The 15,939-nt window shown below is 48.6% G+C and overlaps 2 long non-coding RNA genes across 2 annotated transcripts; both read right to left on the reverse strand.

Moving 5' to 3' along the window:
* Positions 1 to 2,336: 2,336 nt before the first annotated feature.
* LOC101940802 (uncharacterized) lies at positions 2,337 to 7,269 on the reverse strand. The gene is made up of 2 exons (XR_010591972.1): positions 4,107 to 7,269; positions 2,337 to 3,885 (listed from the first exon to the last, which is right to left on the reverse strand). It is a non-coding gene; the product is annotated as an uncharacterized LOC101940802 (long non-coding RNA).
* Positions 7,267 to 11,560, reverse strand: LOC135974907 (uncharacterized). The gene is made up of 3 exons (XR_010591971.1): positions 10,149 to 11,560; positions 9,305 to 9,412; positions 7,267 to 7,451 (listed from the first exon to the last, which is right to left on the reverse strand). It is a non-coding gene; the product is annotated as an uncharacterized LOC135974907 (long non-coding RNA).
* Between the last annotated feature and the right edge of the window lie 4,379 nt (positions 11,561 to 15,939).

The following is a 15,939-nucleotide window of genomic DNA, read 5'->3' on the forward strand; positions in this document are numbered from 1 at the left end:
CTGGGCCGCTCCTCCTCCCCCCACACCCCCCCTTACCTGCTTCAGGCTTACCGCAAATCAAATGTTCGCGGGAAGCAGGGGAGGGGGCGGAGTTGGGGCGGGGACTTTGGGGAAGGGGCGGAGTTGGGGTGTGGGCAGGGGTGGGGGTGGGGCCGGGGTCCGGTGGAGTGTCCTCCTTTTGGAGGCTCGAAATATGGTAACCCTAGTTAAGCAGTCAGCAGGCTGAGGGACCCAAAAGCAACATTTAAGGACATAGAAGAAGAGTATTGAAATGATAAACAACCATTCCTTTTAGGTAGCTAGCAAAGCCATTTAAAATAGACTAGAGTCCTTGAAATGTAGACCTGTATTGTTAGAGAATCAAGAATAGATACTAGTTGTATTTGTCTGTGCTTACCTATATCTTGTTAGAAGTTTAACAGTGTGATCCAATTAGCTTGTAGAAGCCAAAGTTCAGTTCCTGTCTATTATGTTCAATACCATATTCTATTGATTCAGAGATCAAAAGGGGATATTACCATTTAGATGGGACTTGTGGTGTAATAATATTATTGTCTTAATTCCTCTTTGAAATTTGTAGTAGACGACCTGTGAACTGTTTGATAGTTAATTGCCATATCCTAATGAATACAACTAGTTACTGGTGTATGCCTAAGAAACAGATTAGCTTCAAAGCAACACTGCACTTTACCTATTCTTCATCCAAGGAAAGCCTGCTGTGATCATTTGCTGACAAGAAACTTATCTGCTGAACTTCAGCTATAAAGGAAGTTTGGGGCCTGATCCTTGTGTTATCTCAGATCTGCTTAAACTTTGACAGAGAAAGTCTAAGCCCACAGGTTCCTAGGTTACTCTGGATCCACCCTGAAAATTTTCATAGAAGAATATGAACAAGCTCTGCACAGGGCCTGCCTATGGACTAAAACTTTTTTAATTGATTGCAGAAGGATTTTTAGAAATCAGCAGTTTCACCATCTCTGCTATGAAACTGACCTAAGAACTCTCTTCATATATTTATGCATACTGACCTTTAACCACAGCAACTCTTTATTTTTTATTAACAAATCTTAGATTTAGTTAATAAGGATTGGCTGTAAGTGTGAATTTGGGTAAGATCTTAAATATTCATTGACCTGGTGGGTAATGTGTCCGATCTCTTAGGGTTGGTAGAACTTAATATATGATGAATAAGGTTTTTAGTAACCCTCACTATATTAGATTTGGCTGCCTAGGTAGGAGTCAAAGGCTGGACTGCTTAAAGGGAACTGTATTTTGGTTTCTTGGTAACCAGTAAGGTATTACAGAAGCTGTTTGGTTACTGGCTTGGTGAAATCTAGTTCTAGATGTGACAGGTTGGATCACAGAAACCCCCTTGGGAGCTGCTACCTAATGTACCAAGACCACTTCTGCCCCTGCCTTCCCTGCCAGCTCAGGACTCCAGCACCCTGTCTTGCTAAGCCACACACTGCCGTCTGCTCCAGCACAGACCCAGGGTCTGAATCATTTGCCCCAAAGCTGCAAGTTTACCTGAAAACAGCTCACAGTAGTGTGCTTGTCTTTAGCACTCAGATGCCCAACTCCCAATGGGGTCTAAACCCAGATAAATCCGTTTTACCCTGCATAAAGTTTATGCAGGGCAAACTCATAAATTGTTCGCCCTCTATAACACTGATAGAGAGATATGCACAGTTGTTTGCTCCCCCAGATATTAATACATACTCTGAGTTAATTACTAAGTAGAAAGTGATCCCTGCCAGACCTAGTAGCACAACACTGAAACTGTTAAAGAGCCATTCAACGGGTAATGAAGACATTTAACAGGCATTTGCCAACCCCGAGGTATCTACTGTCAGGAATATACTGACAAAAACAGTTGCCCCTGAGTGTAAGATGTGAAAACATTATTAACTCAGAACATGTCAGTCTACAGGACCTTAGTTTAAAATGTGCTTTAAAAATATTTCACTAGTGAGTTGGTGAAGATTATAAAATCACATCTCTAAAAAATCCTTGCATAGATTTTTAGATGCACAATCATCTTTAGCCTTAAATGCTTGGATCTTCAGACATATGTTTTTTAAAATTCTTCAAAAGACCACCCTTATTTACAATACACATTTTAATTACTATAGTAAAAATAAAAATAAAAACAAACAAACAAACTTACTTTCAAAGTCTTCCTGTCCTTTCTGTCCATCCATTTCTCCCTTCACCCCCTCTCCCCCCGGTCACTGAAGGAAGCAACAGCCCTTTGCTTCCAGATAGCTGGACAGAGTTTCCCTTTCTTGACTTCTGACTATCTGATGAACTAGTTTTAAACAAAATCAGTACCTTAGTAAGATATAAAATCCTTTATTATGCCTAAAATCTTTGGAAACATTTTTTAAAGTTGGTGAAATTTCATGAACATGTGTTATGTTATGGAGATCACACACAGTAAATTAGTGTTCCCTTTTTCTAAAAGCAATGAACATTGTTCTGAACACACTAAACCTCTGTGACTGATTCATTTCAAAGAATGTCTGTATGTAGTAATCTGGAATGATGACTTTCTGAAGGTTTAAGAGTACATTTAAAATATCAAATCAGCTTAGAAATACTGATTAAGAAAATGTAAACCAGAGAAGAGCTGCATCATGTAGTCCATAATATTTAATGTTGTATTCAGTAGACAGCTGACTCACCCTTACTATAAAGTTTGTGCAAATAAATGTCTGACAAATTTCAGGGCATATCAAAAACCCTGTGACTGACATTTTTTATTCCCAAGTTTATTAGGTACCTTCTCCCTGTCCATTCTGCATGAGGGAGAGGGTACAGGGGTCTCTGTGGGGAACTGTGACTCTATGCCACCATGAGGCGGGCCGGGCCTCTTGTTGTTCTTTCTGCCTTGTCCCTCCACCCCTGCTGGGCTGCAAGCTCAGGCTGCCGTCGGGCATAGGGGCACCAGTTTAATAATACTGCATAGGGCCCCGTAAATCCTAAGGATGGCCCTGGGGGTGCCAAAAAGCAGTGCCCTGGCTCGGCAGGGAGGAGCCGCCTTCCGGAGGCACTGGAGAGCCAGACCGTCGGCTTGCAGGAGTTGTGAGCCCCAGCCATGGAGGAGCCGGCGCAGCGCAGGGGGGCAGGAGCCCTGTAAAGGTGGCGGCGCCGCTAGCGTGGAGCAGCCGTGCTCCCCGCCCCTCCTGCTAGGCTGTGGCCTGGCACACCCCCGGGGGGCCCCTGCAGGCTGCAGCAGATGCATGTGGGCAGAGGCCCCCATGTGCCCCCCAGCTCCCCCCTCGCCACACTTGGGCTCTACAGCTCCCGGGTATGTGAGCCCCCGCCAGGGCACTGCTACAGACTAGGGACCGAATGGCTAGGTAGCAGTTCTGCAGAAAAGGACCTAGGGGTCACAGTGGACGAGAAGCTGGCAAAGCCAGTGAGTGGACTCGGGGCGGGGGCCATCGGGGTGAGGTGGACTCACGGGGGGGTGGGGGGCTGTGCACCCTCCAGGGGAGTTCAGAGGGCCGGGGGGGAGGGAAGCAGCCCTTGGGCACAGCTGGCCCCTGGGGTCTCTAAAGGCTCGTTGGGATTTGCCCCTCAATGAACCGATGTTACCAGGGGCAAGGTGGAAGTTTCGCCTAGGGTGCAAAATATCCCCTTGCACCGGCCCTGGCTGTCCCCCTTCACCAGCCCCATCCAGTTCCCCACTCGCTGAGGCAGCTTGCGACAGCCCCATGGAAAGGACAAGGCCCGACTCATCCAGGTTACAGTCACTTTGCTCGGCCTTCTGGTTTCTCCGCTGGTTTGCTGCAGATCCAGTGTGCGTCCCTGGAGCAGCCTGAACTGGCAATATCGCCGTGGTTCATAAAAGCACATAGGCCTCCTCCCGCTATTGGAAACCTGCAACAAATAATAATAAAACTATTAGAGCAGCTCAAACTAACAACAAAAATCTGTCCCCGAGCAATTTGCCCAAAGGTCACAGAGCACGTCTGGGGTAGAACCATGAACTGAACCAGATTACCCAAGTCACAGCCCAGGGCCGTAACCACAAGGCTAGGCTTCCATTTTAAATGTGAGCTGCATCATTCACTGAGTTAACAGAACTAAAAGGGACTCACCAGTTGTTGAATTTGGTGCCATTGATCCATTTCCAAGGCTGGTTTAGATCCCTCCACAGGCCGATCCAATAGTCAGCGTTGCCTTTATAGCGCATCATGAAAGTCTTTGTTTAAAAAAAATAGAAGTAAATATGCGTCACACACCATTTCAGCTGAGCCCTGGATTCTCTGAGTTACTATACAGGGCGCTGGGTAGGGGGTCCAGGCTGGGAATTCTACACCAAGAAATAACAATCCAGACTCAAAGGTAGCACCTGTCCGCTCCATGAACTGCAGGGAAGTCAGGCCATGTGTGGACATCATGCTAAGACTAGTCTAGTATATTTAATAGAGCTGGCAGGAGATTTTCCATCAAAAATTTCTGTGACAGAAAATGTATTTTTTGCAAAAATGAATTTTCCAAAGATAAATGTCAATTTCATTGACATTTTTCAATTTTCCATTGAGCAATGATTTTGTTTCATGTCAATTCAACATTGGTTGGTAGCCAAAGGCGCTATCAGGGTGCATCATGGGAACTGTAGTTTGGGTGCGTCATACCCCCATTCTCCTCTATGGGTTGGGCTCCCCCCAACTACATCTCCTATAATGCACAATGGTTTTGGTGACACCATATTCACCATTTCTATATAGTAATGATATATTGTGTACAAAGTATGCCTTGTGAGGAATCATCTGAAAACTTGTAATCTGCTGAATATTATTATCCTGCTAATATATGTGTAATATCACTGCATATCAATATATGAGATTTTGATAAATGATTATTACTGAAATATGTTGCAAGTCTGGGGAATGCCCACAAACCAATTTTTCAGAGACCAAAAACACACTGGCAACCCAAAACAGGTATCAACAAAGTCAAGTGGGTTATCACTTAAGCAACCACTCTTCAGCAACAGGCAGGTGTAAACAAAGAATTTACATTTCCTCCCAGAAACCTCACATACACTGGAGGCTTCAAACCTCACATACACTGGAGACTGCTTGTCTGTACCCCGGTGGGCGGTAACCCTTAAAGAGAGGAGGAAGGTATGAAAATAAGAGACAGTGACAGCCACTTCACCGCTCCCTCTCCATCTCTGCTTACTACAGCGAGATCACTTGAAAGACAAAAGAAGCATAAATTGAACTGGGGGAGTGGTCCTGGCCAAGCAGCACAAACTGCAGTAGGCTTTTGGTGAGAAACTCCTATGTTACTTTAAAACCTATTGGCCTTAGTAAAGTTTAGACATTAGCTTGCATGTTTATTATGGCTGTCAATTAATTGCAATTAACTCAAGAGATTAATGCAAAACAAATTAACTATATTTAAAAAATAGTCACAATTAATTACAGTTTTAATCACACTGTTAAACAATAATAGAATACCAATTTAAATGTATTAATATTTGTGCATGTTTTTCTACATTTTCAAACATATTGAGTTCAATTACAACACTGACCACAAAGGTACAGTGCTCACTTTATATTACAGCAGTGCCATGCAAACGCCTGTTCTCAGTTTCAGGTGACATTGTAAATAAGAAGCAGGCAGCATTATCTCCCGTCAATGTAAACAAACTTGTTTGTCTGAGCGATTGGCTGAACAAGTAGAACTGAGTGGACTTGCAGGCTCTGAAGTTTTGTTTTGTTTTTGAGTGCAGTTATGTAAAAAAAAATAAGTCTACATTTGTAAGTTGCACTTTCACGATAAAGAGATTGCACTGTAGTATTTGTATGAGGTGAATTGAAAATTACTATTTCTCTTGTTTATCTTTTTTACAGTGCAAATATTTGCAATAAAAATATAAAGTGAGCACTGTACACTTTGTATTCTATGTTGTAATTGAAATCACTATATTTGAAAATGTAGAAACAATCCAAAACTATTTATAATGAATTTAAATGGGTATTCTATTCTTGTTTAACAGTGCAATTCAAACTGATTAGTCATGACTTTTTTTAATCTTGTGATTAATGCATTTTTTAATCTTTTGACAGCCTTGGGGTTTATCCTTTTATTTCTTCTGGCGCCCTGTCTGTAACACGTGAATGGCTGGGTATACAGTCATGTATTCAGCTGGGAGTGACTTTACATGCTGGTGGCTGTGAGCCAGCAGAGCCTGCAGGGGGTTGCTGTTCACCTACAAAGCAGTGTAAAAAGCATCTCAGGCTGCAGAGCTAGGGGGACACAGCAGTCCCGATTGCATCCCGGGGAATATCACAGTTTCTCTACTGGCTGAGCTACCACTGTGCATCCTGGGAGATGTAGTCCAGCCTGGGGTCCCAGCACACACACAACAGGGGCATGAGTCACATATATTACAACTCCCATGAGGAACCATGGGCGACATTCAGTGTTGAACCACACTGAAACACAATGTTTAGGTTTGACAAACCAAGCTATTTTAATCTGTGATTGTCAAAAGAAATTGATTTGATCAAATGTCAAAACCAGATATTTTCACATATTTCTGTAACTGAATGGAAAGTTAAAAGTTGAGTTATTACAGCTTCTTGCCCTGATTCCGATATGTTGACATTTGTTTTTATCCTGAATTTCCCATAGGCTGGAAATTCTGATTTTCAGCAAGCTCTGGTAGCTAGCAGCCATCAGGCTCCACTTCTCAGCCGCATTCCAGGCCTTTAACACTCCTGCATTTTTACCAAATCCCACAATTTTACTGAGAGTCTCATGCTGTTTGGTGCTTTTCTTAACACCCCAGCTCCTGGAGTCAGGGGATTACAAGTTTCTAAACCTCATGGATGCAAAGAAAAACTTGTCAATGTGACCCCCTAAAAGCTTCAACACAAAAACACAAATTATAAGCCCTCAAAGCTGTTATTTTAAAGTCAATCACATGATTATGGAGTGTTCTGACTGCTGATTTTTTAAATGCCTGGGTTAGCAATGCTGCTTCTGTCACATAAAAGGGGCTGGCAACCAACTGGATTCCTCCACTGGGAATTCCCTGGGAGCGGAGGGCATTTTATCTCTACACCGCTCTGACACACAGTCCCAATGTACAGGCAGGATGAAGAGTGGCTGGAGCATTCTGCACTGATGGTGGGAAGGTTCCATCAATTAAAACAGCATCTAGGGCCCTGCCAGCCCCACGATAATCCCAGCATAAAGCCGCCTTTGCCACCCCTGTGCAGCCCAGAATCTGGGTCTCACCATTTCCTGCAGGGTGTCAATCACAGCCAGGGAGGCGCTGAGGGCAGAGCAGTTGTTCCAGCTGTTGGTCCAGTTTGCTTCTGTCTCTGAGAAATAGTAACACTTCCCCAGGTATCTGATCCAGCCGTTTGGGCAGACGGCCACCGGGGAGGCAGCACCAGCTGGAGACGACTCAGAATTCTTTGCTGGAGATTAGAAAGTAACAGCGTGAGAGATTTGCCCGTCTCCCTCTGTAGCCAAGGGAACAAGTCCCCCAGTGACACCACACCATGGAACACCGCGCGCGCGTGTACACACACACACACACAAGCTGAGCTTGTGCCTAGACACGTTCCTCTTTCCAACAGAGGGGGGCCAGCGCCACCCACCAGCTCCCCACAGCGACGTGAGCTGTGAATTCGGAGTCACGTTTCCAGCCCTGGGCTCCTTTGCTGCTTCCCCAGTTTTGCCCCCTGCAGTTACCTGCAGACACAGACGCTGCCATTGAGACATCTGATTGCACCTGCACATCAGGCACTTCAGCTCCTGAATGGCCGGACTGGTCTGTGGGGGTAGCAATACTGGGGCAAGTATCAGAGGGGTAGCCGTGTTAGTCTGAATCTGTAAAAAGTAACAGAGGGTCCTGCGGCACCTTTGAGACTAACAGAAGTACTGGGAGCATAAGCTTTCGTGGGTAAGAACCTCACTTCTTCAGATGCAATACTGGGGCAGTGTGTTCTTGGCACAAAACTGTGCTCTAAAAAAAGGCAAGGGGGTGAGGCTGCTCACGGTGTCACCCAACCAATAAGATAATTATAAACAGCCACCAGATGGCTCTGTTATCACCTGTAGGTACACATGGGTATGCTAGGTATAGAATAGGAACACCTGGGATGATGCAACCAGACACCAGGTGGCGCTGTTGTCTCTCTGTTTGAATATACCAGAAGAGGGGGAAAGACCTTCTGGATTCACTGAGGCTACATCTACACTACAGGGGGGAGTCAATTTAAGATACGCAAATTCAGCTACGTGAATAGCGTAGCTGAATTCGACGTATTGCAGCCGACTTACCCCGTTGTGAGGACGGCGGCAAAATCGACTTCTGCCGCTTTTTGTCGGCGGCGCTTACTACCACCTCTGCTGGTGGAGTTAGAGCGCCAATTCGGGGATCGATTGTCGCGTCCCGTCGGGACGCGATAAATCGATCCCCGAGAGGTCGATTTCTACCTGCCGATTCAGGCGGGTAGTATAGACCAGACCTGAGGAGAAGCAGGGTGGCTTTCAGGAAGGCTTGGATCCTGGTTCCCGTGAAGCCGGCCAGCTCTGAGAGAGAATGGACTTGTGGGGGGAAGCAGCTGTATTAGACAGAAAAGGTCACTGTAGACTGAGGTTCACATTTTGTGATTTTGTTTTGTGTTGTTACCATTTGTTCCCATCTCGCTCTCTCATTTCTAATTGAATTTTTATTCTTTCCTGAACAAACCTTCTCTTGTTTTATTAGATGTGCTCACAGGTGCTGTGAGTGATACAGGAGTATCAGGTAAAACCATTAAATAGGGACACGCAGCACCTTTGGGGCAGAGGATCTGGGATTTCTGTGAGTAGCTGGTGTCAGGGCTGGATACCACAGGGGAGCACTGCAAAGGGATGCAGGGACCTCAGTGCAGGTATTGTTAACCTGCAAGACAAAGCCAGGGCTGGCCTAGCCCGGAGGAGGTTTGCAAAGCTGAAAGGCTGGTGAGGTTTGGGGGGGTGACAGCCAGCCGGGCATAGGTACGGCTCCCTCCCGCTGCAGGCAGGGGGGTGACACGGTGACTCACAGCCCTGGGTAACCAGGTGTGTTGGGGTGACACGGCAGAGTTACCCGACAGCCAGTGGGACACTGGGGGTGGGGGGAGACTCCACAGAAACGCCCTGGGGCTAGCAGAGTCTGATGTGACTGTTGAAGCAGGGGTGAGCTGGGGTGGGGGGGGGAGAAGTTGGGGGAGGGGATTGTGATGTTTCCAGCACGGAGTGTAAGGTGCAGAGATGGGGTCAGTGCGGGCTCCACACTCACCTGGCAGTGCGATGATGAAGATGAGGAGGATGATAATCAGTACGAGATTGAGACCCACACTGGGAACTGCCCAGCGACGTGCCCGTGGTTCCAACCCAGACAGCAAACCTGTAATAGAAACAGCCAGTCATGCTCACGCTGCTGCTATGGCGGGGGCCCTGCACTGATTAACGGCATCAGCTGGAGCTCGTTTGAAAACAGGGGATATTTCACAAATAGACACATTTCGAGTGAATGAAGCAAAAATTTTCATTCCAACTGGGGGGAAAAATCCTTTCAACTTTTCTCGGGGGGTGGGGGCTGGGGGAATATCAGAAAAAATGGGGGTTTCAATGTGAGGTTTTCAGAGATTTCCCCGGCCCCTTGAAAATGTTTCCAATGAAAGTATTTATTTAAAAAAGGGAGAGAATGGGGAGAGGAGTCCCCAACATTTTAAATCAAAAATTGATTCTTCTCTTATTTTCTAACACAAAAATCCCCTCCCTGCCCCCAAAACCCGTTGTCCATCTGGAATGAAGATTGGCATTGTTTCCATTTGAAACTCTGAAAACTTCTGAACATAAAAAAAGAAAATGTGGGGGAAAATCTGTCTTGTTCAAAAAGTATTTTCCACCCAGAAGGCGTTGATGGAAGTTGACCAGGCTGTCTAGCACTGATGGAGGAAGTGGGGTGAATATGCAGGGACTGAGCAGGGACCTCTGGATGGAAAGAAAGAGAGTTAAAGGCCATAGCTGACTTGTGTCTTTTACACGGACTGGCCACTAGAGGGAGATAAAGGCCCTCACTGAGTCAATGCGGGTTGGAAAGGGGAAGTGTAAGAAAGACCCCGAAGAGGCAGCTGTACCTGTAGGGCAGATTGTGCAGCTCTCTCCACCCTGTGGGGGGATGGGCACATGAGCTGTGCCGTTGTGTGTCAATGGGGTTTTCTGGGAACCCAGGTCTGGATCCATCATCTCAGCAGGAGATGACTCGTTCCACATCTCTTCTCTCTCTGAAAGACTCATGGAGTCCAAAACAGGCGACTTGTTCACCTGAACCACCTTTCTGCAGCCACCGGTAACTACAGCCCTGTTCACAGGGGGTCTGGCGGTGCCGGCAGAGCCCTTCGTAAGGACAGATTCAAAGCAGCTCACTCGATTACAGCTCAGGTGCGGTTTGGCTACATGGTGTGAACAGGAAAAATCACCTTTTGAATAGAATTGGATGGTGAGTTTTGCCCGAATACCCCGACCAGCCAGGCTGGGACTGGGCTGTGTTCGAATGAACTGTTTCAAAGCTTCCCTTGACACGGCTTTTATCCCCCGGATCAACCAGGCCTTAGCAGGCGCTGACCAAATCAACTCCAGGTCACTGAATCGTCCTTGTTCTGTTTCTTTTCACTGGCGTCCCGTCCCGTGGGGTCTGGGTTCGAGGTTTGCCTGTGGAGAGAATTGTCGGGTTACTCGGGCTGGCTTGTGTCGGTGTTTATCTGCCCAGACACAGCCCTGCACAGCAGGGGCAGTTCAACCTGCCAGTGCCCTAGCACTGGTTTTTCTACAGCAATTGTCATCTGAAGGATCCCAAAGCACTTGACAAACTTAGAAACATGGAGGCAGGCGCTGGACAGGAGTCAGTTCCATGTAGACAGAGTGGGCCCTGGCTGGAGTGAACAGGAGCAGCTCCAATGAAATCACTGAACCCAGAGCCCCAGCTGGGGAAATGAGCCATTGCTCCATTGGAGTCAGTGGGGCCAGACCCCCAGCTCTGATTGGTTGTGTCTGTTTATACCAGTGAAACTCAGACCTCTGTGGTTCAAGAGTCAAAATTACCCAACTTTATCAACATTACCCAAAAAAGCCACAGCCGTGTGAATTCATTGTTTAAATATGAATAGCACTATAGTAAATGAAACAGTATGACAGGAAATATTTAGTTTATACACTCACACACACATTTTATTCTCATGGCAAATAAATTAATAACTTGTGTGAGTTGCTAACTTAATTGATTAATAACATTGTATAGGTGGTACCTCTTTAATCCGGACTTCCCTACTCCAGCAACATCCATGGTCCGGCATCCTTTGTGACCCCCTGGTTGTTCTGAAGCTGGAGCACTCAGGGGGAAAGCTGGCGGCCCCACATTTAGCAACTCCTCCCCCGCCCTCCCAGAGCTTCTGGACCACCACAAATTAGCTGTTTGTGGCAGTGCCGTAATGAGGGCGAGGCGAGTGAGGCACTTGCCTCTGGCGCGGAAGGTGAGGGGCGCAGAAAGTCTCTCCTTCGGTGGCAAGTCCTTCCCTCCGAGAGGGATTGAGGGACTCGCCGCTGAACTGCCGCCAGTCGTCGGCAAGGGAGAGGGGCGGCATGTCCGGCTCTTCAGCGGAAATTCGGCCGAAGAGCCAGACGTGCCACCCCTCTCCCTTGCCTCGGGCGCAAAAATCCCTAGTTACGGCTCTGGTTTGCGGTGCTCCAGAAGCTCTGGGAGGTCGAGGGAGGAGCAGGGACACGGTAGCACTCGGGGGAAGAAGCGGGACAGCTGTGGAGCCCCATGGCCGGGGGCCAGGAACACAGCCCAGCAGAGGGGCCAGCATTGACCTGGCCTCTCCTGGTCCGGCAAATTCCCTGGTTCGGGACCGGTCCCAAGGGTGCTGGACCAGCGAGGTAGGACCTGCGGAAGCATCCTGATTGGTTAATTAAATCACAGTTTTAATATCATGAACTGCAGCAGACACATTAAAGGGCCACTTGTCGCTTGCAAGCCACAGTCTTAGTATCTCTGGTTTATAGGGTACAGTTGTTACAGACACTGAATCGGCAGGAATGATCGATTCCCCTTATGCAAATAGATCACAGTTAGTAGTTGTGCTTCAATCTGAGAGCCTGGAATGTCTCAAGTGGGGGGCGAGGAGCAATTCCTGCTTTCTGCCCTTGGGGGAAGCCCCATGAAGTCCCTGCACCCCTGGCAGGACAGGGACTGGGAGAGCAGCAGACACAGATTCCCAGCTGAGCCCTGTGACAGCAGCAGAGCTCCCAGCTGAGCAGATCTGACGGGAGCAACTCCCACAGCAGCCAGCACCAGCTGCTTCAGCGGGAGGGGCAGGACACCCCTGCACTGGACAGTGATGGAATAACCTGCCCCGGGGAGAGATTCTTCCCTCACCCCCATTGGTTAGAAGCCAGGCCTTGTACCTTGTCACTTGGAGCCCTTCCCACTCCAGGTTATTGTGTAATATTGACGGTTGTAACTCTGGATGGTCCCATTATCCCTATAAACGCCAAGAACTTATCAGGAGTCAGAAAGGAAGATTGACCAAGGAGATCTTGTGGCAGTGAGTTCCACAGGCCAGCTGTGCCTTGTGTGAAAACGTATTTCCTAAGATTTGAATTTGCCACCTTTTCAAGTCAGGGGCGTGGTCAGGGGCGTGGTTCTGATAGGGCTTCTGGGAGAGCTGCTGCAAAATGACACCGCCCCCTAGTGGAAATGAAATGTCATTGCAATCAGACAATAAACAGCTCCATCAGTGAATCAATAAAAGGCAGCTAAACAAACAGCCCCCTCCTCTCACAGCTCCTCTCGGGTATTAGCAGAGCCGTGGGGTCGTGGGGAGGGGGGGGGGTAACGGCTACCTGAGCCAGCTGGGAATTGCCTGATAGTCCCATTGTGTGTCATAAAATGCTACAAGGGCAGGGATCCAGGAGACAGAAAATGCAGCCGTTTCCCCGGTAAGAGTCTCCTGTGCTCATACAGGGAGCCCATTTCTCCCCTGCCCGGCACCTTGGACCATCGCTGCCACCTGCCCAGTGGGGTATAAAATGCCACCGGATTAGAATTCTCCTCTCACTGGTATCCACTTGCACCACCACCGACCCACCTGGCCTGGGCTGACGCCAATGAATCACTAGAGGTCTGTCTACACTGCATTGTAAACCCAGTTCTGTGGGACCGCGGCTCGGGGACTGTGTCCAAGCCCATGTGTGAGCATCCACACTGCACTGCAAACCAGGGCTTACAACTGCTGTCCTTGGGTCTCCCAGCCGTGCTAATGGTCCACACCACACCAATCTTCTGACTGGTCTGCAGCTTGGTCTGTGTCCACACTGTGTTCTGTTGTGACCAAGACAGAATTGAGCCAGCCTGCCCTGCCCCGCCCCTCTCCCCACAACAGGACACAGGCTCAGACCCACATCCCAGCAGGGTCCTAGGACCCGGGTCCTGAGTGCTCATGGACCTGAGTCAGACTGATCTGTGTGTGGACAAAAAGGGGTTTGGGCTCAAACCTGGGTCAGAACTTGGTTTACTGTGCAGTGTAGACACTCGTTTTCTTCCACCGGTCAGCAAGAAGTTACCACAATAAGGAACGCAGCATTAGTCTTAGATTTAAAAAAAAAGAACAGGAGTACTTGTGGCACCTTAGAGACTAACAAATTTATTAGAGCATAAGCTTTCGTGGATCCGAAGAAGTGGGCTGTAGTCCACGAAAGCTTATGCTCTAATAAATTTGTTAGTCTCTAAGGTGCCACAAGTACTCCTGTTCTTCTTTTTGCAGATACAGACTAACACGGCTGCTACTCTGAAATCTTAGATTTTAGATTCCCCTGGCACAATGAAAGGAGCAGCCCACCCTCCTCACAGCACCCATCTGCCCCAGGGGGCATTTGTCCCGGCTGCTCACAGGGTCCAGGCTCTGCAGATGGTGGTGAATGTCATTTGCAAACCACATATGATATGAATGTCATTTGCAAACCACATATGATATATATATATATATATATATATATATATATATACACACACACACACACACACACACACACACACACACACCAGCCGGGACAGACAGCGCCAGACCAACAGAGCAGGAGCCAGAGAGTGAATCCGGCAGCTCCGGGCACCAGGCGGCCCCAGCAAAGGCACCAAACGGAGCCGGCACCGAGGGTCTGAGCCCAGGGCAAACCCGGCGGGCTCTGCAGTGGGGTGCGGAGATCAGACCCCACCTGGCTTTGCAGGGCGGACACATCCCGGGCTGGGCACTGGGGCTGCCCAGGGCATCACTGCCCCTGTCCCCAGCGCCCCCCGCCCCATAGGAGCCGCCCGCAACCAGCCCCGCACAGACCCGCGGCGCAAATGAGCTGGGAGCTGAACTGGATCCGCGGGGACAAAGCCGGGGAGACAGGGCGGAGCCAGACCGGCGCCCTGCAGATAACATCCCCTCCTCCCCCCCGCCCGCAGCTCTCTGCTCACCTGAGCAGCAACCCCCGCTCCCGGCAGGACACGCAGCGAGGAAAGGGTTAATTCCGATCGCACAGGGTGTGGGACACGCACCGCTCCACTCCTGTTCTGGTCTCTCCTCTCTGGCGCAGGGGGGTTATATACAGACCTCCTCCCTCTGATCTGTTGAGGGAAACAGCCACTAACCAACCAACTGCCCTGCCCCCCGTTCAGAAACACGCCCCAGGAAGCCGAGCTCTGGCAGGGATCCGAGCCAACAGACTCTGTGGTGTCAGCGAGCTCCCGAGGGTCACTGAGGCAGGCGGCTCAGGCCGGGCTAAAGGACGCTAGTGATTGAATCTAGTCCCCGCGTGTAACACAGTTTGGGGGCAGATTTCCCAAGGCCTGAACCCTGCAGGCTGCGCTGACCTTGGACTTGCCTGCACTGTAGGGTCCTGCAGGTATGGTGACCAGACGAGAGAAAATATCGGGACACATGGGGGGGTCCACCAGCGGAGCAAAAAAAAAAGCTGCCGGCGGGGCGGAGGAAAATGTCAGGACCCGGGACAAACACCTAAATATTGGGACGGTCCCGATTTTATCAGGACGTCTGGTCACCCTACCTGCAGTCCTAACCGGACTTGTCAGCTCCCTGGTGTGCATGGGGTACCGAGATTCCCATGCAGAAGGGAATACGCTGTAGTTACGGTAACCAGACAGCAAGTGTGAAATATCGGGACAGGGGTGGGAGGGGGGGGTAATAGGTGCCTATATAAGAAAAAGCCCCAAATATCGGGACTGTCCCTATAAAATCGGAACATGTGGTCACCCTAACTGTAGGTACCAGTATAATCCATCCTCCACACCAGGGGCTGCAGGGTGTAATTATTGTGCTAAAAATATTTCCCAGCCCCAGACCAGGATAGCTCTTCTAGTGCAGAGCAGCTCCTCATTCACAGTGACTCCCTCCCTGTGCTCCGGGCGGGGCTGTGATTCGGGAAGGGGTTAAAGTGGGTTTAAGGCACTTTACGCTCCCGGAGTGAAAACCAAAAGTCAGAGAGAGTTTTGCTGCTCTAGACCCCCCCCCCAGGGGGGTGTACACCCCTCCCCCCCGAATTTCCCCAACTCTCCCTCCAGTTTTGTGAACCACTTACATGCAGTGTTGCCAATTTAGTGACTGGAAATTTGAATTGAAATTGAAACATTAATACACACTTTAAAAGCATAGACCGTGTATGATAAAATACGTGTATCTGAAAAAATAGAATAGGTTTGAAAAGTATGAACATAGACTCGCTTCCTTCTACAGCTGTGGTTTTTTATGACAATGTCAGTGCATTCATTTCGGTGATGTTGGCCATCCTAATAATTTCAAATGATGATTTGTCAGCAAAGTCTAAATGAGCTCTCCCCGACAGCTAGTGATGAGCTGGGGCTGGGGGGAA

The sequence above is a fragment of the Chrysemys picta genome, chromosome 12 (assembly GCF_011386835.1).
Source record: "Chrysemys picta bellii isolate R12L10 chromosome 12, ASM1138683v2, whole genome shotgun sequence".
Lineage (NCBI taxonomy): Eukaryota > Metazoa > Chordata > Testudines > Emydidae > Chrysemys > Chrysemys picta.